Below are 27,668 nucleotides of genomic sequence, written 5' to 3' on the forward strand. Positions count from 1 at the left end.
GTAAGATAGTTGCAGTCTGATTCTCTAATAGTAACTCTTAATTATTTTTGTTTTTGGGTAGGATAGGAAAGAGGAAAATTCTTTTGTTCATTAACAATGAACAAACTAAAGAAAAATAGAGTGTGAGGGGAGAGGTAGAAATAAATAGGGAGATGAATGTGTGCAACTAGGGCTTTCTTAAAAAGTTGGAGAAATGGGCAAAATCTAAATCTTATCTTATGCCTGGATGACTTTCTATTTGAAAGAGTGTACTTCAGGATTGAAACTGATTGCACAAAACTACATGGTTCTGGATAGCAAGGTGCAAAATTAATTGGCTGAGCTATATAAGGTCTTCGTTACTTAACTTGGTCTTTGGTTATAATAATATGGCAAGATTTGCTTGGCACATTCATTCTATCTTGGATTTCTGGGGAAAGCTGTCATTTTCCTATCACACATATGATTTTTATTTTAACCTTGGGAGAAATAGCAATCTTTAGGAAGTTGTGCTGCTTGAATAGCTGCAAAACTAAATGGTACAGAGCTAGTAAAGGAGACTGTTATGCAGAACAGTGGCAGAGCTTAGCTATATCTTCCAGTGAGAAGCAGAATTATGTTGGGGAAAAAAAATTGTAGACAAGAAAAGGACTTGTCTCTGCTCATAAAATGGTAATCAACATACTCAGTGAAGTGGGATGTAAACCACTGCAGGATGTGCCCATAGCACTTCACTTTGCATTTGATAATTTGCAAAACGGAGCTTACTTATCACCAATTCTGTCATACTGCATTTAGCAGGAGAGAGCAATTTGACTTTCTCTTATGGATTGAGTTTCCCTGCCAGATACCAGATCTAGGAGTCCTACTTTCCTTTCAGGGGGATTTTCTGATATGCTCTTAATTTGTTTGAAACCATGCAGTCAATTGCTACTATTGCTGTTTATTAGATCTGCTGTTTGTGCTTTTAATGAGGACAGTCAATATAGCTCATTTTATCCACATCTAGCGCATTATCCAAATTCTTTTATAATGGAGATTGATTTTTAACAAAAAAAAGCTAGTCAGGGATTTCTTGTTACTGTCAGTTTATCTGGTAATATGTTGTGATATTTAAGTTTATACTGTACTATTTTATGAAGTCCCTAATCGTTAGATTTGTAAATGCTACTGAATCTCTTATAGCATTAGCAGTAATGGATGAGCTAATGAGGGAAGGAGAACGTTGCTCCCTGTTTTTGCTTATCCATACATTTTTTTCAGGGAAACAAGATTTGTTCTTCATTGTTTGTTCTTGGGTGACGGTTTTTAACATGTTTCTTATGTGAGTCTTAATAAAAACATACTTGTTTTCCACAGTCAAAAAGAGGAGTAGAAAGCTCTGTGTATTTTCATTTCTTCTATGGGTAGCCAAGAGATGGCAGATCTTGGCATTAAGTTAATGCTTGTTGAGGTCTGTTTATATTAAAAAAAATAAATAAGAAATAAAGGGCTAAAGTAAAATCATGAAGAAATGGAAAATATGTTCTTCTCATGGTCTGCAAGCTTTCACTAATCTTTAGTTTGTTTCTGTATTATGAAGGTCTTCATATTTCGTATCTGTTACGGAGTAGCATCTCATCATCTGGATAGTTTGCATGAGATGACGTGAATTTCTAAGTTAAAAATAAATATACAATAATTGGGGTTAAGAGTAGTTTTCTCTTGTACCGTGAAGTGCAAGTACAGCCCAATCCAAATCCAGTCAGTAGCCTGGCATAGGACAGGTTTTAAGAGCACAGTTTCACCTTCTTTAAGAGTATAGTTGCTGCAGAAACTAGCTCAAAAATTATCTGTGGGTTGTACTCCAAGAAATTAAGTACAAAAGTGAGTTTTTAAGTGTACATTGGATAGTGGAATCTGGGTAAATGAATGAAAAACCCAAGGGATGAGAAAGAAAACACCTTTAGGGTGAACATCCTGTATATCTTAATCTGTTGTGTGGTTTAATGCTCTGTAGAATAAGCAGAATCTTAGTTGTCTAAGATTCTGTTTTCAACATCAGTGGGAAGGCAAGGGAATACACGTGATAAACTCAAAAGAGAAGTTTCAGCCTTTATCTGTGGGTCTGTTTTGTGTGACTTAGAGCAGTTTGATCCAACTAGCAGCTCATGGGCCAGACTTGGTCTGTATGATGCTTCCTTTCATCCTTCCAACTCTTCTTCAGGGAAGATGGATAGCAGCTCTTCGGCTCTTGAAAGCCAAACATCTCTCTTCATATGTGGGTGCCACTAGGAGACAGATGTGCTGCCACATCAGCACTGTATAAGAAGGTGCTGAAATAGTCACTGCAGATTGGGAAGAGGTGGCTTGGCAAAGCTGTGCACGCTTATCATGCTGCAGGCCTTTTCCTTCAAGCAGTATTGCAGTTTCCTCATTTTGAATAACTCTCAAATCGATCTAAGGTAAAGGAAGTTGCTGTCTTGCCTGTTATGTCATTGTTTTTAGAACAACTTTGATGAATACTCATGGGAGATTTTTTGCACTGTTTTCAACCTGGGTCACTAAATATGGAGTATGTTAGCAGTGTTGTACTCCTCACTGACAGTCCTCTTCCCCGGACAGACAGCCTGTATAGGAAACTTAAGCCTGTACACAGTACATCCAGTCTTCCTAGTTACCTTCTTTGAACTGCTTCAAATTAGTTCACATGTTGCTGGGGTGTCTCGTACAGGGTATTTGGATGACAGTGTGAAAGAAATAAGAATTTTCTATAGTTGTACTGTCTAAACCGTGAAAGATATTTTGGGAGCACAGAAGAAAGTTGTTGTGCTGATTTTTATATAGAATTTCTCCCGTGTTGTGGGATCCTCTGAGTAATTATCTTGATAAATAGGGCACCATTTTTTTTATTTGCCAACTGTAGAGGTCTGAAGACTATACGATTAGCGTATAAAGCTATTATGTAAATCTTCTTTGCCCCAGTTTATGTTAATGCTCTACTTATGGCATGCCTGGTGGGGTGAAGATGCATGTTCGCTCCTTACTCAAGTAATGCATTGCTCTTGTTGTGTTGCGAGAATAGGCGAGCTGGTCAAGAGGGTTTGTAAATACTTAAGTAATCATTTTAGTTTTTCATGTACAGGATACAAATGACTCATTCCTTCTGTGTTTTAGCACTGACACGAGACGGATCTGAAAATAGCACGTATTCAGAAATAGGACACCTCCCACCCCCATTAGCTATGAAATCAAGGTAATGTAGCTATCTGATTTTAAAACAAAAAGCAAGAGCAGATTTCAGTCCTCATAGCAATCTGGAATTGCATTCTGAGATAAGCGATCAAATTTATATCCCCTTCCTTGGACAGTAGGCCAAATTACTAGCCTTCATCTAGGAGGTAAAGGGAAAATAAAGAAATAAGGATGGCTAAGGCGCAGAGCCAAGAAGACCGATAGTAGACAGGGAGAGGGCTTTTTTTTCTTCTTTTCTGAAACACTTTCAAGATCTTGCAGTATAATCTGAGAGTTTCTGAAAGGGGGAAAGTAAGATTGAAAGAAATCTAGAGGGCTGTATGCTGATAGCAGGTGAGTTTGAAAGTTATTCTATGCTGGTGGTTTTTTGTTGTTGTTTGTGTAGAATACTCGTGTTGTGAGTAAGAATTCCTTGATTACAAGGCTGAGAATGCGTAAGAGAGTCATATCTCACACTTTGTCATGGAAATTCTGAATTCTTACCATGCTTAACTGTGGCTCGCAATCTGGACGCAGGGAGAGAAATAACAAAGAATCCAATACAAGAAAGAAACCGAGAGGGGAAGAGTAAAAGGCAAATATGAAGTCCTGTAGCTGGGTTGGAATTAAGCCAAGGAGTGGTACAGGCTGGGGGTAGATGGGGTAGGAAGTTGCTTTGCAGAAGGAGGCTTGCAGGGTGCAATTTGACAAGATCAGTCAACTGTTCTTGAAGCAAAGACAGCCAGTAGTGTATTGGGCTGTATTGGCAAGACTGTAGTCAGCAGGTTGAGGTAAATGATTGTTCCCCTTTATTCAGTGCTTGTGAGGCCACGTGTACAGTACTGTACCAAGTTTTGGGCTCTCGAGCACAAGAAAGCTGTACTTTCACATGTCCAGTGGAAGGCCGCTGAGTGGCTAGGGGGGAGAAGAATAACCTTCATGTTAATTTAGAGGAATATTTTATATAAACAGGTAAATATGCGTAACAAGATAGCTTATGACAGTTACATTGTTGACTGTCCATGTACCCAGATTCCCTAACAGCATTTGTGTGGTAACTTTTTTCTTTTTCAGTTGTGGGTGAAATACCTCATAACTACTACATTTTTAGCATAGGGGAATAATGTGTATTTTGACTTTCTCAGCAGCTGGAGTAAAGTAAATACCTGCATTGTGCTAGCCTGGTCATACATCACAGTACAGAATTAACCTGTTCAGTTTGTAACTTGCAGAAGCTGCTTTCTGAATCACTGAAGTTCACATGTTACTGTTTTCCTCGTATCTTCACTGTCACGACAAAAAATGAACAAAATTTGTTAAAAGCCAGTGATGTAAAAGTACAGTTTCATTAGGAAAACATGCAACGAGTTTGAAAGCTGCACAGCTACTTAACTGACCTTCTCAGCTGCCTCTTTATGCGTTGCATGCAAAGTTTCCACAGCCCAGTTTTCAGGTTAAAGAGTGTGCTGGTTTCACAAGTTCTTAAACTACTCTTTTTTAGGATTAGTTCAGTGATTCCCACTGGTAATTGAGCTTGTTCCTATTTATAGAATATCCTTCAACACACAGTCAGTGCTCAAGTTTGTCACCAATACTGAGGAGTAGATCTGTTTTTAAAGAAAGTCAGAGCACATAGTGCACAGTTCTGCAACTCATAATGAGAGGATGAGAAAGGGAAAACAAAAACACCATACAGAAATGATTGGGTGGTGATTAAAGGTAATCTGCATCTGGCCTGAAAGTAAATAAACACTCTGCTGTTGTTTTCAGTAAAGATGATAATGTAGGGTGCATAAGGAAGGCAGGATAGCTCTTGGGAAGGGGTATATATAGAAATGGAAATTACCATTTCTGAGGTGGAAACAAACTTCCAAGAGCTTAATGCTTTGAAACTGAACAGACTTGATAATCCCTACGTCGGAATATAGAAGTAACCAGCATACTGTAAATCTTCCACTGGTTAGGACTTTTTTTGAATATGCCGAAGTTGGATTGTTTTATATGGTCGTATGTGTCCCTGTAAAAATGAGGCAGAGACATCTGCTCAACTGAAAGCCTGTTGCTCTGATCTCATTAGAACAAAATTTAAAGGAAAGTATTCTTAGCGACATAGAGGTAGACAGCAAATGAGACGGTAAACTCATAATGCTTTTCAAAGGGAGGTTGTATTACACAAACCTACTATCTAACAGCTGCAACTAATTTTTTATAAAAGAGAAAGTCTGATTTGTCTCAATTTCAGTAAAACATCTAACGTACTGTTACATGGGGTATTGCTGGGCAAGGTAAAAGAAAATGGAATTTAAAATAAGGAATGCGATCTGGGCAAGAAATCAGCTGCAAAGAGTCAGTAAGGAAGTCTGAGGATAATGCTGGATAGGAAGGAGAACACTGATGGAGTACCTCAACTATCAGATTTGAAAGTATTTTTAATGGTTAGTTGGCTCCAAAAAAAAAAAAAAGCTCAAAGTTGATGATAACATGAAGCACTGGAGTACTGTACAGTAGCACTGGGTAGCAAATGAAGGTGCATGGTATGAAACAAAGGATCATACCCGTAATGTGTAATTGTAATACTCTTCTGTATGTTGGAAATGTTATTACTAGAAAATGACGAAGGAATGAAAAGACCTGGGTATGACTCCACTGCAAGATGATTATGGACTGACTGTGATGTATTCCTAAAGGAGAACAAGTATGATACAAAAAAAAAAAAAGATAAGGAAAGGTACATTTGCAAAATAGGGAAATACTGAAAGCCATTATACATCTGTAGTGTAAATATTTCTATATAATGCTGTTCATCCAGAACTGTAAATAACCTTTTTAGTAAAGGGAAATGTGATTCGGAAAAGAGCTGTTACTTTGGCTTGCCTGGTTACTGCAGTAGAGGCAGAGGAATGGCGTGCTTCTCTCTGTGAGTGTGTTGTGGAGATGATTGGCACAGCACAAAGAGAAGAGCTTACACACATTAAAGGAAGTGCATCACCACCTTTGAGATCTGAAACATATTGCCTCAAATACTTTATTGGACTGCTATGAGATAGAAATATTGGATCCTTACCATCAAATGAACACATTATTTTTGGAAGATTCAATGTCATTTTCTTCCGTTATGAAGACTTGCTTTGTGTAGCTCCTTGGTGAATTGATGTGTTTTTCTAGAATGGACAAAGATTGCTGCTCTTAGACAATAGAAAGTTTCTCGCCCTCCTATTGAAGACATACCTTTATGTCTCAATCTGACCAGTGTTGTATCTTTGTTTTTTTTTTAAAAAAAAAAAAAATATTAAGAGCTTTATGTGGAGAGCTGGGTTACTAAATTTGTGATTAAGTCTGTTTTTGTAAGGGAAATGTCACCGTCTGAGAAAGTATGAGGAAGTCTGTTTTAAAACCGAAGCTGTAAGCAAAACCAGAAAAGTTCTTGAATTCCTGCTTCCTGATGTTTTGATTTGGCATTCATGTGGGGAGAGAACACCAATCTCCACTTTCATAATGATATTCCTCTACTAGTTGCTTTTCAGACTGCTGTCTGATACTTCTTCATAGATCTTCAGTTTTATATCAGTAAAGAATTGTCATGAATCTGACTAAATTTCTCCCTTTTTGTATGGTTCAGTTTTCAATCTCTTTGGATGTCAAAACACTATTTGTTTTGCTAACCACAGTGCTCAATTACATGCTGAGCATGGAATTTAAATGTAAAGCAGGTTGTGTCATAAACAGCTGAACTAATGAGGACTGATTTTCTATTGAAATGTATCCTGTTCTCTTAATTTACCTAACTGCATAACTTCTTAGATGTTTCTCCTATCACCTACTTCCTTGGCTGGAGAATTAGCAGACAGGGTGGCTGCTACAAGCTTAATTCACATGCTAAACTCTTGGATAAAGATTGAGGTGTAATTACCATACTTCACTGGGAGCGCTCACTTCGTTCCTCTTCCTCTTCTTGGTTGTTGATTTCCACTAAACGAGCAGGAATTTCACCTATGGAAACTGCTGATGCTTTGTCAAATTTAGATGAAATTAGCCAGAAGTTACAAATGATAAAAACCTAGAGAGACAAACATTCCTTTTCATAAGAAATAAAGCTAAGACCTTCAGAGGAAAGAAATCTGTGGTCTCTTCGGGTCTCGATTGTACCTAATAGAAATGGTGAAATCCTGTTTCTTCCATCATAAACAATTTATAAAATACAGCTCTGAAACATCTCACGAGGGGAAAAAAGGTGATGTAGAAATCTGTGTGTTGCAGGAGAGATGAGTTCTGATTATGTCTTTCCATCTCAATCTGCATAAAAGTGGAACTTTCCTTTTGTCTGTTCTAGATATTTGCAGACAAAAAAACAACACGTTTCTTTGTAGACAGTTAGGTATCCAGCTTATTTGAATCTTATTGCAGATGGTAGAAGTAAAGGACAGACTGACTTGTCGATATTCCTAGACAACTGGAAAAAAACAAGTAAGGAAAGCAAAACTGTGGAGACTTACAAAGGACTTAATTTTTCCTGAGTCTGACTTAAATAGTCACAGTCTGAATGTTTTGTTACTGATATTGTTAATGTATAACACTTATTTGACTGATTCCACTGGATATACTTTGTGTTTGGAGAAAAGTATGATAAGAATCGGGTATTATCTTAAGATTCCAGTCTACTGAATCTCAACTGGCTGCTATACCATTCTCTCAGCTAATTGAATGACGAAATTGAATGGATGAGTACAAATTTTGAGATAATTAGGCTCAAAAGGTTTGCTTTCTCTTCCCCCTCCCCGCAGAATGTATAAGCTGTTGATGTTCTCATAAAAGTGCTTATGATACGTGGAACGTGTAATGTCATCTCCCGTTCCTAAAAATACACTGAGTATAGTGTGTTTATAATGTCAAATCATTTATTGACATAAAGGTGAATTTAAAGGTGGAGTTAAACAGGTTGTGTATGTTTTATTTAATATGAATGAACCTGTGCAAATACAGAATATGATGCATACATGTTTTTTGTATCATCTCTGAACTTAATTCTGTGATTAAAAGAAGGACCAGAGAGTACACTGGTTTTGTTACTTGATGAGAATGGTCACCTTGCAAACAGGGACAGACAAATCAGAGACTTACAATGCCTTCTTTGCTTCTGTCTTCAACACTGACAACAGGCTCTGGGACTCCAGGTGTCCTGAGTTGAAGGACTGTGAGTACAGTAACAATCAACTCCCAGCCAACCCCAAACTTGTGTGGGATTTGCTGCTCCACCTGGATACGTATATGTCCATGGGGGGGGTGATGGGATTCCAGGGGACTCAAGAGAGCTGGCTGTTGTCATTGCAAGACCTCTCTCAATTATTTTTCAACAGTCCTGGGAATCTGAAGAGGTCCCAGTTGACTGGAAGCTGGCAAATATTGTTCCAGTTTTCAAGAGCGAGAAAGAAGGCCTTGGTAATTGCAGGCCTGTCAGTCTCACTTCTGTGCCTGGTATAATTATAGGAAAAAATTATGCTGGGATTTATTGAAAAACACCTGAAGGATAGACAGTACAGTCATTGGTCATAGTCAACACAAGTTCATGAGGGGAAGGTCCTGTTTAACGTAGTTGATTTCTTTTTATGATAAGTTCACCCATCCAGTTGACCAAGGGAAGCCAGTTTACGTTACCCTTTAGAATGTCAGTAAAGCTTTCCAGTACTGCTCCTCACAGCATCTTTCTGGTCAAAACATCTGACATTCTGCTAGACAAAAACATACTGTGATAGATGAGCAGTTGTCCGATAGGTCAGGCCCAAAGAAGTATAGTAGATTTCCCAATGAGATGTTTAAAAAAAACCAAACAAAACAAAACAAAAAAAAAACAACAAAAGGTTGAAAACTGAACACAAATTTTGGAACAAAATTGAGAGTAAAATGCTGTTTTCAGAACTGCAGTTCTTATGAATGATGATTATTACTCCTTTTTCCTTGAAATCAATAGCAGAAGTATCATTTGTTTCAGCCAGAGGAAAGCTAGGCTGGTACTGAGCATTTCTGAATATCTCACTGTTATGTTTTCTTAAGAAATATTAGAGTGGAAAATGTAAGGTTTTCACATAATGACAAAACAAATACTCTCTTGATGTTTTGGGATACTAGCCAAATACAGCAAAGGTTACTTGGATAGCCTTAACTCTGCCAGTGTGGTGCTGCCAGGTTCTTACATCCAGTGTCACTGACCGTATTTTGGATAGTACTTCTCCTGTGAATGGGTTTACAAAGCCTCAGATGAATTGTTTGCAGTAAAGCAGACTTCTCAAATGGGAAAAGTTACTGTAGTTTTTGTGCACTGTATGAAATAATTTGTACAAAATGAATATTAGTGACACGCACATTTGTTTCCAGTGGTTTTCACTACCTGCTTCTTGGTGCTAAAGCCATGAGAATCCTGTGACTGACACCTCTTGGACCCAAGGGGGCTGTGTCTATGGAAATGTTATGAAGTATTTAATCTATATACCTGGAGAAGCATGTGCAGACTACAGAGGTACAGTGCAAAGCCATTGCCAGTATGATCTTGTTAAAATCATAGGATAGACAACCATTTATTATCTTTTGGACTGGCAATGCACTTTCAAAAGAAGCAGGCAAGCTGCCCCCTATAGGGATATGCATAACGTATTCCTCACTCTTGATAGTTCTTGATTTTGAGCGATACGAGAATGAATGAAATATAGGTTCTGTAATATCTGCTGAAAGTTGTCCAATAGATACAGAAGTTATTAAGGGCGAACAAAGAGTGATTGCGCAAGCTTTGCTTCTTTAGGAAAACTAATTAAAATGCAGGTGAAGTTCAGCTTTAACAAGGTTGCAGTGTGTATTTTGCTTGTGGCATGTTTTTCTCTAAAATGGATGAGAACATTGTAATGGTTTCCTACGAATGTTATTCTAGTTCTGTTTTCTGTGTTATGTTCTGGAAATATTTTGTCTGTTTAATTGTTGAACCTTATTCCACAACAATTCTTATTTTTATTCTTTTTTCTCCAAAAATTCACTTAAATTCTTTATCATATATTTATAAATAGCTAAAATTGGCTTCATTTGTACTAGTTCATCTTTTATTGTCTGTGTAGGTTGGAATGTGTGTTGAGCTTGTAAACCCTTTGGATTACAAAGAGACCTAATGGTTTATGCATCCAGACTTTTTCTTTTTAATCATGACACTCATTTGGAATGAATATTTAAAAATAAGCACCATATATGGTCTGATGCCAGAGGCAAGCTCATGCTCGCATTTTAATGTGAGAGGTGATTAATGCAAAAATTATATGTATGTAATTGTATATGCGAAGTATTTTGCTTCTTGTTAATATTGATGCTTCTTCCTTTGTGCTCTTAAACTGGTTAGAATTCTTATCTACTGGTAGGCTAGAAGCATAATGAGAAAATCCAGTGGTTATGAAATTACTTTGCCTCTGAAATTGTCAACAAAGAGCTATTCTCTCACTAGGCCATGCATATCAATTTTCTTGCAAAGCAGTGGAATTTTTTAGATTTTTGTACATCTGCCCTGTTTTTTAGAATGTTGAGTACTTCTGTTGTGAAATACGAGATTTTAAGTAGGCATTGATTGTTCCACTTTGATTAAATATAAATAATATTATTGGATTTCCCAGCAATTTTGGACTACGTAGGCACATGATTATAATTCAGTAATGATCAAACAAACACAAATAGCCTATTGGATTTTCTTTTTTCCTTTAAAAAAAAAAAAAAATAGAAATATGGGTTGCAGCCTCCTGACTCCTATGCTGGGAACTATGCTATTGACTGTAGTGGATTTTAACCCTTTCAATTATAATTCTATTACTAGAAAAACATGAAAAGAAAGACTGGGATCTAAGTACATAGCCCTCTTAGTCTCCACTTAAGCCTTAATATTTGTCACAAGTGCAGAGGGCTGGGCATGGATTTGGAGGGAATAATAGGATCATAGAATTGCTGTGGTTGGAGAAGACCTTGAAGATCATCAACTCCATCTGCAACCTAACCATACTACCCTAACTCTACTACACAGACATTCATCTATGCCCTTCAGTATTTCAACCTTCAACAGCATATATTGAAGGTCTCCATTTGTTGGTATGTGTGCATTAGCTTTGCCAAACTGTAGTAGTAATTTTTGACTTAGTAAAACCCAAGCTACTGTGGTAGCAATTGGTAATTGCTGTAATGAGCTATTTGTAGGAAGCATCATAATACTGATAAGTTAGAAACCCTGTGACTGAAAGGCAGCTGGATGATCATTTGTCTGGTTTCCACATATGGTAAGCCTTCTCTGGTAGCCCCAGAATAACTCCTGGGCAGCTGCTGCTCTTTCAGCTGTTGCTGTGGCTGATACAGGAGACGCTCTGGGATTTCAGGGAGCCTCACTCTGACCTGCTTTTTGCTTTTCCTTAAAAATCATTGATAGCATGTGTCCTGTTTGATCTGATCTTTTCACAGCAAACTGCAACAGTTACCCTTGTAGGAGGGCTGATCTGAAAGTAATGCCTCCTAATTTATTATGTTGGCACACAACAGCAGAGGTCAATATTAGTGGTATGACAGTAGAGCTTGAACCTTCCCACCAATATCCCATTACATTTTGTTGCAGTGTGACAAAATGATGTCTGACATGGAAGTGCATATGAAGCACAGGGGGTGGTATTGAATTCCTCCACGTGGAAAAAATAGCGCTTATTGGCATTCATCGATGCTTGCTTGAACACTCATGGAGGCTAACCAGTGGACGTGAGCACAGTGACGTGATGGTGGTGCATTTCAGCAGTGGTGACAGTGTCAGTGAGTCACCTTCGCTGGTACAGATTTTTTTTTATGGGTGCAGGCTCTTGTTCAACACTGACAAAAATGCATAGCTAGTGGTGGTGACTGTTGTAAAACAGTGTTCTTTAGCTGAGAATTTGCTTTACCAAACAGTGTTATTGTGCACTTTCCTTTAGTTTCCATGGAAACAAATAGAAGGCATTACTTTCGGAGCACCCTACATAGGTTGATTCTGGGTCATTTCTTTGGCTGCCTATCAACAGTTCTGACCCATGATTTATATTTGATAAATCAATTGGATCTTGAACAGTGCATGATACTTCTTTTTCTATTCTTGAAGACTGATACAAACACATCTTCTGAACTCTCGGTTCAGAAGACAAACACACCTTCTGAACTCTTCTGAACTGCTCAAGAAGTTGCTTTTCAGTATTAGAATTGATGAGACACTGTAGAAATTGAAGTCAAATTCTGGCATATGCTGCTATTCCAGGATTCTGAAAAACAGACTCAGCTCGCTGTCTTCTAACACTGGAGATATTTGGGTGGGTGTACCTGCTCCTAACTCCCATTCAAGAATTGACAAATTTGTTAACAGCAGAGGGGAAAAAAAAACAGCGTAGTTTTTATTGAGCTTTGCAATCTGTATTATAAAATGCACTTTTCAATATGTACTACAAAATGCTTGAGTTTCTTTTGCGTAAGTGATAACATGATTCAGACTTTCCAGCATCATCTTACCCCCAGAACGGTCCCCATCATGTAGTTCACCTTTCTTTTTTCTAATTTAACTTGGCTTTAGTACAGCGCTGGCAATTGCTTCAGCGATTTAAAAAAGAAGAAAAAAAAGCTGTTTCTCAAAGACTGGTCTCAAACTGGAGTTTCATTGTTGGAAACTGTAGTAGTGTAGAACCTGATTTAGAGTATTTGCTGGCTTGTTTTGATGATCCGTGGGGAGTTCTGCTCTCATCTTCTTTCAGAGCTGATGAAAGGGATGCTTTGACAATAGGTAATACAGAGCCTTTTATTTTAGTTAGGAGGTGGAGATGACACGTGCACATTTTTATTTGCAGTGTTAAGGCCGACACTGTGAACTGTGTTGACAGTATTTGTGAGGTAGTAACTTTTTCCATTGAAAGTTTGAGCAGTAGTTGATCAAAATTACCATGGGAGACACACTGGATTCATGTGAAAATGAGAGATTACAGACCCCCATATGCAGGATGCATCTTTTATTTAAAGTATTGTGCTATTTTTCCACATCAAAGACATCACAAATACAAATGTCTCCCACTGCTCGTAACAGTGCTTTTGTTGTTTTCTGTTGTGCTACCATCTCTTTTGGCGTGCATCCATGATGCAACAACATACCTCATAGCTTGCACTTCACGGTTCACGCAGCTTACTGTAGTGTGTAGTACAAAGATAGGGGTTTACATTTCAAATGCTCTCCCATTCCCTTGGCTAAGAACAGACAGCTTTATCCATGCCACAAGCACTCTGTTTAATATATCATCTCTCCAAGACGCGTTTTGGAAGGGTGCAACCCTTGATGCTGTCAAGGAGAGTTATGGCTACAACATTTATTGCTGTTACTTGTAAGATAGAATGGATAAAGCACAGGAGATATGCAGTAAAGATGCACAAGGAGTTCTTGTGCTACTAGTGTAGATGCAGTCATTGATTTTTTTTTTTGTTAGTGGAAGGGGCTGCCTTAAACATATAGACATAGTGTAGTCAAAATATTTACGTGAGATGGTTATGCTATTTTGAAAGCTTTACTGACAAGAAAAGAGGAGGAAACAAACAAACAAAAGATCATCTTAAGAGCTGTTCTAAGTATGGCTTTCTAGAAGTTAATCGATTGAGCTGGAAATGAGCCAAAAGTTTGAGCTAAAGAGATTTGTATGCAGTTACCAGCCCCTCTTATCACAGTGATCTGTCTTCAATTGCCACAGAGACCATATCTATGTTTTGGGATATCTGTGGTGGTGAGTACTGTCTGCTATTCCACACAAAGCAGCAGATAACTTCTTCCAGAAACTACCAGCAGCAGAATGCGTCTTCTTCTCAACACAGAGAGCTCCTGCAGAGAAGAGGGGTGGTACTAAACATTTCTTTTCCTACAGTTTAGCAGAGAACTCAGAATAGATGAAAAATAACTGTCTAGAATTCTGTGGTGTGTGCTGGTGTTATTTTAATGTTTATGTTAAATATGATGGAGCCAGATTTCTGAAAGTACGGATCTTGCAAATTAACCACATGATGTATAACAGTGCCAGATCTGAAAAACATTATTTGCCCTTATTTCTGAAATCTGATGATAAGGCTTGTGCCACAACTGCAACACAATTTCAAGGCCTCCCTTTGAGGTTGTTGCCATGTGACCATCTTGCATCAGCATCATACAAATGCTGAACATAACCAGGAGTGTTGTGAGACAGTATGCAGTAGCTTCTTTTTCTTAGGCTGTACAAAACTGAAGGTTGAATAAGAAACAGAAGAACTATGTGTGGATAGATTGCATGCAGACACAATACGCTTATATTCATCAAAGCTTACCAACAATAAAAAATGAGAGATGTTGTGTAATTTCTGTAACAGTGAAGAAGTCAACTATATGCTACTTGCCAGAGATGTCTCTGGTGATGTGAAGTATGGTTAACCCTTTAATTCATTGACTGTAAGAGCAGCAAATACACCAGTTTGTTCCAGTGTATTCTTTCACTGTGCAGTGCTCAACTGTGCCAATTGCAAGGAGTGCAGCTGGAATGGGATCATTATGTCTTTGGTCTGTCACTGCTTCTCCATTCCCACAGAGCTGAACTACCTTTGATAACAAACTTTTATTTGCTGAGACATCACAGAAGACTGACTGTGGAAAGTCATCCTGTCAGTGCTCTAGCTAGTGACAGTGCTTGTATGTCATGCCAGGGTGTTCTGGCTCCTCAGTGTCTGTACCTAAGTGGGAGTGCTGGGAGAAGGGTACAGCCCCCATCAAAGCTCTTAGGGTATCCTACTCCTCTCCAGTTCCTTCTGCATTTTCCCTTATTGTTTGGCTCTGTTGTTCCCTTCCACTGCACCACAGGAGTTATAAGACTCTAAAAATGTTTGAGTATGTTAAAAAAAAATATTTTTTTTAGGATGCTCCTGACCAAGCGATCAGGTGATCACAGCTTTTTTGTCATTCTCTAATCTTTAAATTGTCTGACTGCTTTATTTTTCCCCAACTTTCATGCTGATTTCTCAATGATAATTTGAGAAGAAAGTTGGGTTCTTCTCTACTGTTTTACTACCTATGTGCATGATACTGTCCGATAAATATATTTTTGGTGCAGAGCAGTTTGTGACCATAGTTTCAATTTAATGTCAGGCGTCTTCTATTATCACAGTGAATGCAAATGCTTTACTTTGCACAGAGCTCTAATTTTCTTGCATTTGTTTTTATCTTCTCAGACATGGTATTTTAACTGAACCTAACCTAGAGCTTCTAACTTTGCCAGTTAACTTACACACCCTGGTGTTTTCTTAGAGATTCTTTGGGTAGTGTGTTAAGTAATGGATAAATAAGATCAATGCAAACATTAAAGATGGAGTGTATGTCTATGCAAAAGAAGCCATAATTGAAAGAGTTTATAAACAGCTACCTATGAGGCACATTGATCTTAGGAAGCTTCATGATCATGCAACTTCAGATTTGGACTACAGTCCCTATGCTGTATCCAAGCATCTCAAACATCTTTGGTTTCACCATGTCAGGCCATTGTATCAAGTTGTACAGTTAGCAGCCTGTATGGTTTGTGTCCTGTGAAGGAGTTTGGATTAGCTTACTAGATTTGGCAAAAGGTGTCTGTTCCAGGGGGCAACTAATCAGTATGTCTTACGGCATTGCTTCTCTAAGAGGCAGAAGGAGACGCACTCCATGTACAATGAACATCCCTTTGCTATATCAAGCAGATTAAAGGACCCACCAGTTGGTGACACCAGGCACAAGTGGGAAAAGCCAAGCTGCTATGCAACGAAAATGCCAAGTGTGACCAGAACTTTGGAGAATTAAGTAAAGCTACTTAGTCTTAAGTACTAGATTGATACACAGATCTGTAAGAGACATAGAAGATGTAAAGATCTCATTTCCAAGTTGACTTAAACTAGTTAATTTGTAAACACCTGCCCTCAACCCTTAAAAGAATTACGACAGTACCATAGTATATTTGAATGATTGTTTCTCCTTCCGTATGTGCCTCCTTCTCCATCCAAAGTCACTGCTACTAGAGAGCTTTAAATGGGTCGTGGAATATTGAATTCTACTTTTTGGAAGCTGGAGTTTCCACTAGGTTGTCTCAAATTAGATGCTCACAATCATTCCAGAAGCCTTGGCATGGTAGGAACTGTGTATCTCTCTAATTTGGAATAAAGTAGCTGAGAATATTGAAGGCTAAAGAGGAGTATGCTAGTTGAGGCATAATGTGTGAAGGAGCAGCATTGTTTCTGTTTACAGAGGATCTTTGGAATACTTTCTTAATCACTGTACAGCCATCTTCATGGATGTTAAAAGTCTAACTATTACTTGAGATAAAGACAAAACAAATAGGCTGAAAAACCACAAGTAGTATGAATTGGTAAAAATTTAACAAAATAGTATTTGAAATGACTCAGTAAGTGCTACCAGGAGAACTGGAATAGTCATAGTGTAAGAAGCAAACAGAAATTACTTGTATTCATAGGCACTGTTGCTGTGTAATTATCAGAAGGCTGAGTCAAAACTGAGCAAGTCTGTCAGAAATTCAGCATGTGTCAGGAAATATTTCTTAGCTAATAAATAACGTGGCAGAAATCTCCCCTAAAGAAATTACCAGCTCCTTTGCATATCTGAATGATATGTAATGGGAATAAGTGAGCACAGAGTCAGCAATTGTGTGAAGAAAGAAGCCACATTATTCCTTTTATTTTTGGCTGTGCCTGGGGTCAGAAGTTCCTTTGTTCTTTCTTTACCTCCCATTACAGCAAACATAGTCTGCTTCTTTTTTCTCAAGGCTCTTTTTTACTGTCCAACTTTTAGAAAAAAAGCAATGCAGACAGACATTTTTATTTTATTTTAAAATGTGTCTGTGTTGGCTCGTTATTACTATTTTCAGTACTTGCATGTTAATAAGCGTTGCCTTATCCTACACTGTAATATTTTCAAAGGAAAAAAGCTCTTTAAAGAGGCAGGGTATTGGAGCTGTAATTTATTGAGTTAAAACTTCAAACAGTAATACTTAATGCGCATGCTGTTAAAGTACTAACCGTGCATCAAGTATTTACAGTGTATGAGGCTACTTATATAATAACATGCTTTGTTTATTGGTGCTTCCACAATTTTGTATACTACTGCTTTTTCTGATGTGGAACATCAACTCCCTCTGTTCTGCCTTTCCATTTTCAAGCTCTTTGAGGCCGTTGTTATTTGCTTCACATTGTTACTATTCCACCTAACGCAGTACAGAATTCTTCTATTGGCTGTAGGTTCTTACAGCAGCAGTAAGTTAAATAACAACAATAAGTACATGTGTAATGTTACGTTTATAAGCACGGTTCCTTCTATGGAAAGTACGAAACTGGAAGGGTGAGCAGAAATCTTTTCGCATTGCTGTAAACCACGAGCTGAACTGTAACAAATCCATGATTGCTTCATGGTTGTCACTCTTCCCTTCACCATGACTGTATGGAATTTCACAGCAACAGCAGGGGTAGGGCTGGATCTGTGTGCATCACAATCTTGGCTTGTTGCCGCTCGAGGAAGGGCTCTGCCTGGGTTTAGTATTGATGCATGGGGCTTTACTAGCTCAGAGTAATGTGTAGGCATAGGCAATTAATTACTGAATTAGTACCAGTACTAACAGCAGAGCTGGTGGGTTTTATTGGCTTTAGGACATTAAATTGCTTTATCCTTTCCCAGTGGTTCATTTTATAGAAGACAGCATGAAAACGGTGTTTATACTTGAATGACATATCTTCTTCCAGCTTATGAACAGATTTCTTTAATTACTGGAATCCTTGCATGTAAGATGCTTAGGGATAGTTATCTGATCATGTGGCATATGTTTTCACATGAGACCATGCAGCAAGCGTGCATTTGTGAATGGGATGATATGATGAAGTAATGACCAGCACGTTGGCCTATGCAGGTAAGGAGAGTACTAAGTTATAGCTGTGAGTCAAGAGTCCTGTGACTTTCTCCAGTACTCTGTCTGAAGGCCACAAGCACTCACACTTTGTTCAACTGGTATAAGAAAATACAGTGTGGAAGCCCTGTGGATGGGCAAGACTTCACAGGAGGTTTTTCTCCCTCACTCTCATTCTTTCCACAGATTATGCTCTTACGCATGTATCTAGGAGAACCAAGACGTGCCCAAGTGATTGGGCTATGATTACTTAGAGTGACATGCAGGATAAAAGATGCGGACTATTAAGTTCTCATCATATCTGCTTTTTTTTTTTTTTTTTCTTGATTGGTGATCACATGGTGTTTTTGACTGCACTTTTAGTACTCTTTAGGAGTTGACAGTGATTGCAATCTTGGCCTCTTCATCCCATTCCACCTCCATAACACAGTAGGCAACGTTTCTGATGTCCCTGGTGTCCTTCTGCCTCCTTGTCTGGATATTTTTTGGCTCTAATTCTGTTCTTTATCTTCCTGTCATCTTCTCTTAATGATTTTTGCTTATTGTTTACCAAAACTGGACCTCTTGAGAAAATGCACACGGAAGGGCTGTCACCTTGGGGATTGTTTTATTTGGGAATGCCATCAACATGTGACTTTTCTTATTCCTTCTTTGAACATTTGTTTTGGTGCTTTCACAACACGTGCATTTCCATTCAAAATTCATTCAAACTGTTGTTTTTAGTCCTCTTACAGATCTGAACACATTTAAGTGATGGATGGGACAAAACAACGCCTTTTACCAATGTACAAGCAAGTTCCATAATCCCTTTCAATTCTCTAGTCCTTGAAAATATGAGATGTATCATAAAACCTACAGGCATATTCTGTGCCCTCCCTCCTGTTAAGAAAATACCAATTTAATTGAGCAAAGCTTCTAATGAGCAGAAGTGTCCGTGTTCCCTTATGATAAGCACAGCACTTGAAGAAATTCCTGTGTCATGCCTTGTATGTTTTGTCTTTTATGGCCCCTCATTAATTGGAATCTCTGCATGAAAAATAAAACCTTTCTGCTTCTTGTAAAAGCATCACAAAATAAGGAAAAACTAGAAAAAAAGTACCAACTTTGTTTGCTTTTTTTGTAGCCAAATCATCTGAGAGACAGAAGAAGAATGCATGCATGTTCTACACCTAATAACCAGCGTAGATAACATATTATTTAGAAAAAAAGATCCTTTTCTTTTTTTAGGAGGTTGGAGGGTATCTATTTTTTTTTAAGAGGCATATCAGTGTCAGAAATGAGAGTTGTAATACCTGACTCGCAATAACAGCTAATCTTCTGAGAGCTGCTCACTCAGTCATCTACAGTGCTGTGATTTTTTTTTTTTTTTGGCTTGGGCTGTTTGCTGGGGCTGTGAGCGTTCCGTTTCTTTGATCGGTTAGAGTTGGCTGGTTGATTGTTTTCCTGAAGAAATTTGTCATAATGAACTGAAATAGATTGAATTGCTGCTCGAAAAAAACACGCAACCAAACAAAGGAGGGGGGGAGGGAGTTATTTAAAGTAATGTTCCTCTTTATAGAGGATTTTTGTTTCTTGTATTACGTGTATGGGTGATACTAGATTATGTTTCTCTTCTGTTTACAAAATTTTGTGTATTCCGATAATAATTTTCTAGACTTGAGGTTACAAGAGGTATGTGTTGAAGATACTTTTCTTTTCTTTTTTTTTTTTTTGGCCAAACAGTACAGAGATTATTCAAGGTGTGTGGAAAAATATTAAAATTAAACAGTATGAGATGCTTTTAATGCTTCTGTGAACTCTTTCTTCTGTGTGCTGTGAGAAGTGCCCTCACTGGATATGGCCTTTCCCTTCTGGGGCCTATTTTTGCATTATAATTTGGGTCATAACTTTTTAGAACCTATGTATCTGAAGCTAGTTGCTAATTCTAGCCATATTAATTTTAATTTTTAATTTGAGACATCGTAAGACCTTCTTTAACAGAAATATTAGGAACTCAACAAAACCTTTTGGTTTTGTTGAGTGTTCATAAAAGTGGCTCTATGAAAAGGCAGATGTTCCACAATGGCAAAACAGATAGAAAAGCAACCGAACAAATAAACAAAAATATCCTCAGATTTTGGACTTCAGAAGGTACGTGTCTCTAGATTACAACCTTTGAAAAACTTGTTCATTTTGCAGCTATGTTATTATTATCTCCTCCTGTTTTTGGAAAGCTAAAGAATGACAAGATGAATGGGCTTTTTTAAGATGTTATTTTCAGGGATTTCATAAAGGATAATGAGAAAACAATCCTCAAAAAAGAACTAATGTTTTTTTTTATATAATTTGAATCTAGGTTTTCATCTCCTATTTCTTTATTTTCTGTTTTGATTTTTCCTGCTGCCTTCCTAAAAAGCAGTGGGGTATATCTCAGCCATTGCCTTCTGCCCATGAAGGCTATGAAGGTGGATAATGCTCCCGCTGGGTCACGTCACGTTTTCATGCTGACTAAATGTGAGAACTATGGGGATCTAAACCAATAATCATAGTGCCAGACTTAAATGTGAGTGGGGGAGAAGTATGAACTGAGTGCATACAGATGTCTCTGATTTGCAGTTGCCATTTACTGAGGAAAGCAGTGATTCTTAATGATGTGTGGGCATTACAAAGATGATCTTTTTTGACCTGGCAGCACTGTATAAGGTCATTCTTATCAGCTTCATTAGTGTCTTTGCTCTTTTTTCCACAATCCTGTTTGGGTAATGAAAAGAAAAGGAAGTAGTAACCTTATTCTAGTGTATTATCTGCGAAACACATCTTCAGGCTGAAATCCTCCTTTCTGTAATTCTCCACAGAGCAAAATCAGGTACCATCATAGGAAGCATGATGTAAATTGTTTAAATCTGTAGTCTTAGAACTGTATGCAGCTTATGTTTGAGACTTCTCTTTCCTGGGGCCGTGATCCCACATCACAGCGCTGCTGTTTTGTCCTAAAAATGTGAGACTTTTGACGAAATAAGACTGTATATGTGTGTTTCCATGAGAACTATGTTGTAAAAATCAACTCCGTAATTCATAAAAATGACCATGTACTTCCCTGTTGGTAAAAACGAAACTATACTGCATCCAAATGTGAAATCCTCAGTACAGGAGAGACATGGACCTGTTGGAATGTATCCGGAGGAGGGCCACAAAAATGGTACAGGGGTTGAAACACTTCCCCTACAAGGAGAGGCTGAGAGAGCTGGGGCTGTTCAGCCTGGAGAAAATAAGGGTCCAAGGAGACCTGAGGACAGCCTTTGAGTATCTGAAGGGGGGGCTGTAAGAAAGAAGGAGACAGACATTTAAGTGGAGTCTGTCTGGATAAGAGAAGGGGAGATGGTTTCAAACTGAAAGAGAGGAGGTTGAGATTGGATATAAGGAATAGGTTTTTTACAGTATGAGTGGTGAGGTACTGGCACAGGTTGCCCAGAGAGGTGATGGATACACCCCTCCAGGCTGGAGGGACTCTGAGCACCCCGATCTACCTGTGGGTGACTATCTTCATTGCAGGGGAGTTGGACTAGATGACCTTGAAGGGTTCCTTTCAACTCAGAACAATTCCATGATACTCTGATAAAAGCATTGCATTGTATTAGTTCTTCACGCACATGAATGTGACATGCTTGTATTCCTGTTTGTGTGTGTAGTGTGATCAATGTGAACTTAAATCAACCTGTATGAAATTGGAAGGAAAGAACAACATTATTATTGTAGTATCTGTTTTTAAATATTATAAGATTTTGCTTTGTCAATGGAAAGAATATGAGTAGGACATAAAATCTAGATCTACATTGTCTTCTTGTTTAATATTGACAAGAATAGGTCAGATCTGGATCATCTCTAGGTGGAGACTATAGCCCTGTCTCCCAACACAGAAAGAACATGTTTCATTTGCTTTTAGATTAATTTCATGAAGCTCTGTTTTGCAAGCATCTTCTGTCCCAGAAGAATTTTTCATTTGGCTTTGTTTGCTTTTGGACTACAGGTGTAGGATCGTGTTGGGGTTTCCTGTATGGGCTGGACGCTGACAGGTTAGTTAAAGCAGGATTTTTTTCCTCAATACCTCTGTGAACTGTTGGGAAAATTATCATTTATTTTGAAAATGATCTTTCTTTTTTGTTTCCCAGAGCTGTAATTCAGCACTAAGTGTCGGACAAATGACAGGTTATAGGACTGCTGAACAGACATCCTTTCTACTTTTTAAAATGTTTGAGAGGATAAAAACCTTGTGACTCTTTAAGTGTGACGCTCAGAATGTACTATGAAATTTCACCCCAAATAGTCATCTCTTCTAAAAGTTAGTTCAATGCAAAAACAAACAAACAAACCAAAACCACAGGAGAACTGAGTCTGTAGTTTCTCTCTGGCACTGAACACAGGGAGAGGGTCTGATTGTGGCACAAAAGCTTCTCTGGGGATGGTTCTTTTGCAGAAAAATAACTATTAGTTAAGGTAGTGGATCTGGTCTTTAGAATCCATTTTTCAGCACAGGTGTCACGCTTGGTCAATTATAGACAGGGCGCTGAACAGTCAGACTTGATACCTACTCTCTGTTTGATGGAGATCAGAACCTTTTCTTTCTGTAGACTTTTGAGTTGCAAGATCTCAAGAGGTCGGAATTACCTATGTTGGCACACCAGCTCCTTCTCATGATCCTTCCACAATAAGGCACACAGGTGTAATTGTACAAGCAGTCACTACGCTGTGAGGAGGAAAAGCAGAAATGTTGCCATTTTGACAGCAAATTTTTTTGTTTGCACAGCATTACTTTTATTTACACTATGTGAGTAAGCTATCCCTCACTTCTAGGACCTTCTCCTTGTACCTGGCTACTGTATGCTCTTCTGCAGCTGGCAAACGTCTCGTTACTTTTTATTGCCCGCTGCTGTCAGAGAATTCACCGGCTTTCCTGGAGGCATCAGGGACGATTCTGCTCTTGTAGTCATCTTGCTAAACAACGCGACATCTGCTGTCTGTCTTTGGCATTGCAGCATTTCAGTGTGGGCTGCTGAAAAATGCAAGCACTTAGTGGAATTACACAGCTGACTTTCAAATGGAGCACCCTCTTCGTGGAAGCTCATCTGTTTTCTTAAAAGCATTTGGAACTACAACATCAGGACGTATAATTTCACTCTGACTTGAATTTTTTCTCTGAAGCACTGAAAGATTGAATACATCTAATTCCTTTCATTTCCACCTTTGAGGAAATAACTGCTTAGAATTGTAGATCAGAGGGGGGGGAAAAAAAAGTTGTCATTAAATAAGTAATTTATCTCTACCTCCTTTGCTTAGTGTAAGTGCAAAAGCAGGAAAATGCCCCCAAATAAACTACCTTTATCAGGTACCTAATTAGCTGAGCTCCTCTGCTTCAACATAAGACAGATTATGAATGGGATGATGAAAAAGGATTGCTTTTATAGCCTAATTTTTAGATGAAGAAACAACTCGCATTTGATCACAGCCGTTGATTTTTCCTGACAGTGCCACAGCTTGTGAACTGTTCCTCATTAATGCAGCTATCTGAAACCAGGTGTTTTCATTTCACGCATTGTGTGGCTTTCAGCTTTTTCTGCTGCTTAATGTGGTACAGCTTTGTCCATGTTAGCAAATATTGTGACCCAGTAGGGGTGGATTTGTGAAGTAGTTGATGCTGAGGATGTGGTACTCAAGCTGTATTAATTTAAGGATTTTATACTAGGCTACTTCCAGTCTCGTGCCAGCAACAGAACACCCTTAGCATCCTTTAGCATGTCCTTCTGGGCTGCATCTTCTGCTTTTGTTTCACTGTAAGGGAGTTCGGTTTGTGCCCTTTCTGATTGCTTTGTTGTGTAGCTCAACCTACAGTAAGCAAGAATGCTTAGGGAGTTTGTGTCAAAAGGATGAAAGTGGTACTCTGAATTAAAATGCTGATGTAAACTCGTTCATTGACTTCTCAGCTGGAGCTGAAACTGCCTGTTTCCCTGCTTTCTTCCATATTGATTCACCAAAAGCAATGGAGATTGAATTTCTGGGACATATGTCATGGTAGCTCTAGGGTTTCAATTGATAATGTTACTGCTATTAGCATACTGATTGAACTTTTTACCCATAAACTTTTGATTTTATATACCTCCAGGTCCTTCATATTACTCATGAAGGGAAATAATTTTAGACACTTATCCAAAATCTCTTAATCTTAAAGATGGCACTAAAAACTAAGCAGGAAATACAGCACGTCATTATGAAAAAAAAAAATCTAAAATGCATAGATCTGATTCATTAATCTTTGTTAGTGGCACTTAGACAAGATTATTGAGCTACTGTGGTAAAATATTAATGAGGTATTGCTTAGAAGGAAATATTTTCACTTGAATTAAACTTTTTGAATGCTGCTTCTGACTTTAGTGTTACACAGCAAACCAGTGATAAACTCAACTTTTCCTTAAATTCTACCAATTTGTATTTTAGGCACCTGTTATCTCCCAGAGACATGTAAATATTAAAACATCTAATTTAGAGATAACAATAATATAATTTGGATGTTACAAGAACAATAGAAGCACTAAGAAAATGGTGAGACCTTCAAATGAACTCTGAAAGCTAGAAAAAAATATTTTTACTGATAGAGTATTTTAGTGTCACAAGTAGTAAAATAATATTCTCCCATAGAACTGTTTATGTTTCAGTTTTTCAAGCCTGATAAAACAATATTGTTGCTGTGCAAGTGGAGTTTTCCTCCTGAACTCTTTTGTGTAATTATTTGCCTGTCACTTTAAGTATTAGAAGAATGACACATAGCATTTGATCATATTATTGAATATAACTTTGAAGATGACAAAAATACCTCAAGATATATTGCACATTCAACATTACCTCTTCTGAAGTATTTAGCCACAAAAAAGACACAATTGAGCCTATAATGTTCTGCTTTGCTTCAGACTACTGCTTTATAGTATTAACCTGAAAAGGTCTTACTGTGAATTCTTTCTTCCATGCGAGTACGAGATAAGGTCTTGACAATTTAACTATTACAGGGTCTTTAATTTGATTGGATATAAACTACTCCCAGCATCTGCTCACTAAAGTTTTTAAACTCTTTGTCACCACAGGGTGCTTGAAAGGCACCTCAGTGTAGCAGACCTACCTGATCTGTATCTGCCAGAATTCGAGAGCTTCTCGGTAATAGCGTGAGCGTGTGTTTTATGTCCAGTAGTGGTTTGAGCTGTCTTTAAATAGGCATGTTCTTCTTCATAAATGTTATTGCAAAACTCTACAATTTCCTTGTGAGTCATAAGAAGGTGGTATTTTATATCAACTTCAGTTCATGAAGTTCTAATACAGTCTAATACAGTTTAAGTCTGTTCAAAAAGTAAAATATTCTTTTTACTGTATGTAAGTTAGAAAATATATTTCACAAGTTTTAATATATGGAATATAAGTTCATTTTTTTCCATGCAATGATAAAATGCATGAACTGTATGAAATACAAACAACTTATGTCCATATTTAGCATTTTATCAAGTTCCAACCCCTCAAGAATAAATGTATTTTCTTCAAACTGGCTTTTTTTTTTTTTTTTAGAGAAATCAAATTTAAAATGATTTTGCTTGGTGCCGACAAAATACAAAGTCAGTAGTATGCACTGTAGAACTAATGCATAGGATGCAAAAGAAACTCGCTATTAGGTTAGATAAGAGGTAAGAATTACAGTTATGGCCAAGGAATCAGCCACTTAGGTCATCCATTTACCTTGTAATTATAACATTATGTCAAAATTATAGCTAATGTAAGATCATGTTATTCTTAAAACTGTACTAGACGTTTTTAGCATATTACAGAAGAGATATAAATAGTCTTCCGGTACTGAGTGGGTCTGCCCTTCATCTCCAGCTTTGTCATTTGTAACACACTCAAAAATTGCACTTGAGCTGTCTTCACCTGATGTACCAGAGCAACTCTAATAACTGGAATATATTTTCAGTTTCTTTCAATAGCATACTATGAAAAATACCATTGCTGTACGGTGTGGCTTGACATTTCCATAACAGTGCAGACACAATAATTCTTAACTTTGAAACTTTGGGGCAAGTGAGGACAAATACTTGAAAACTTGACTTTGTAACTTTCAAGACCAAGTTCTAGGGTCCCTGAAAAATAGTTTATGCAATATGAGCTCAGCAATTAGTGTAAAACAAATATTAGATCAAATTCAAGCCATTTGATTTCAGCATATTGCCTATGTTTTCAAATGCTTTTGATGTAGATTTACCTTCCCTTTTGGCTGTGCAACAGTATGTAATCACTGCAAGCATTTCCTGTATCTATAATCTATAGTTTTAATCAGCAACTGCAAACAAACAAACAAAAAAAAGAAAAACAACCCACAAAACCAAAACATGAAGACATCCAAACTCTTTTCAGCCATTTTGAAAAATCTTATCAATTGAAAAAGTAGTTAATATAATCTTGGCTGCAAACAAAACTTGTTGTATGAAAATCTATCCTCATAGCTATGGGTGAATGTTGCAAAAACAGTGTTATGGAATTTGTTGTCAAAATCAGCTAATCCGTGTGAATCACTGTAGCTAATGATGTAGATGTGATACATTTTCTATAATACTGGCTCTTCCTGTTGCCCTTCAGATAACTGCATTGTTATGTCCTATATTTTTGCATCTCCTAGCAACAAGAACAAAGTTTTAAAAAGTTTTATTTTTAGAAGGGTGCTGGAATTGTTTTCACAATCATTATATGCCTATGCTGTCTTGCTGACAGTTTCTTGTGAGCAACTGAGAAAACTCTTCTGCATGAAGAATGATGAAATGTTAACCATGGGGTTAATGCAGTCATAGAATCATAGAATTGGCTTGGGTTGGAAGGGACCTCAAGGATCATTAGGTTCCAACCCACCTGCCACAGGCAAGGTTGCCAACTGCTAGATCATGTACTAGATCAGCCTGCCTGTGGCATCATCCAGCCTGTTCTTGGAAACCTCCAGGGGTGGAGCATCCACAACCTCTCTGTGCAGCTTGTGCCAACACCTCACCACTCTCTCTGTAAAACACTTCCACCCTGACCTCTAATTTAATTTTCTCCCCTCCTTTAGTTTAAAACCATTCCCTCCCCCCACTATCTACCTGTGTAAAGAGTTGATTTCCCTTATGTTTCTGAGTTCCCTTTCTTTAAAGGGAAAGCTGCAATAGGGTCTCCCCACAGCCTTCTCTTCTCCAAGCTAAACAAGCTCAGTTCCTTCAGTCTGTTTTCATAGGAGATATGCTCCAGCCCTTTGGTTATCTTTGTGGCCCTCCTCTGGATCCACTCCAAAAGCTCCACATCTTTCCTGTGTTGGGAGCCTCAGACTTCAAAGCAGTACCCCAGCTGGGGCCTCATGAGTGCAGAATAGGGTGGGATGGTCACCTCCCACTCTGCTAACCCCCCCTCTTCTGATGGAACCCAGGATACCGTTGGTCTTCCGGGCTGCAAGTGCACACTGCTGGTTCATTTAAAGTTATTCATCAACCA

The 27,668-nt window shown here is 38.0% G+C and overlaps 1 protein-coding gene across 4 annotated transcripts in view; it reads left to right on the plus strand.

Moving 5' to 3' along the window:
• Window positions 1–27,668, plus strand: part of LARGE1 (LARGE xylosyl- and glucuronyltransferase 1) — a 288,816-nt gene that overhangs the window by 40,322 nt on the left and 220,826 nt on the right. The window contains exon 3 of one of the 4 annotated variants that reach the window (XM_015285413.4): window positions 22,153–22,198. The exons of 2 other annotated variants lie outside the window; for them this stretch is intronic. The gene's annotated coding sequence lies outside the window, so the exon portion shown is untranslated. Of the gene's footprint in view, window positions 1–20,257; window positions 20,277–22,152; window positions 22,199–27,668 lie in introns of those variants that run through there. One more of the 4 variants, XM_046939035.1, reaches the window with a different exon arrangement.

Source organism: Gallus gallus, chromosome 1, assembly GCF_016699485.2.
Source record: "Gallus gallus isolate bGalGal1 chromosome 1, bGalGal1.mat.broiler.GRCg7b, whole genome shotgun sequence".
In the NCBI taxonomy this organism is placed as follows: Eukaryota; Metazoa; Chordata; class Aves; order Galliformes; family Phasianidae; genus Gallus; species Gallus gallus.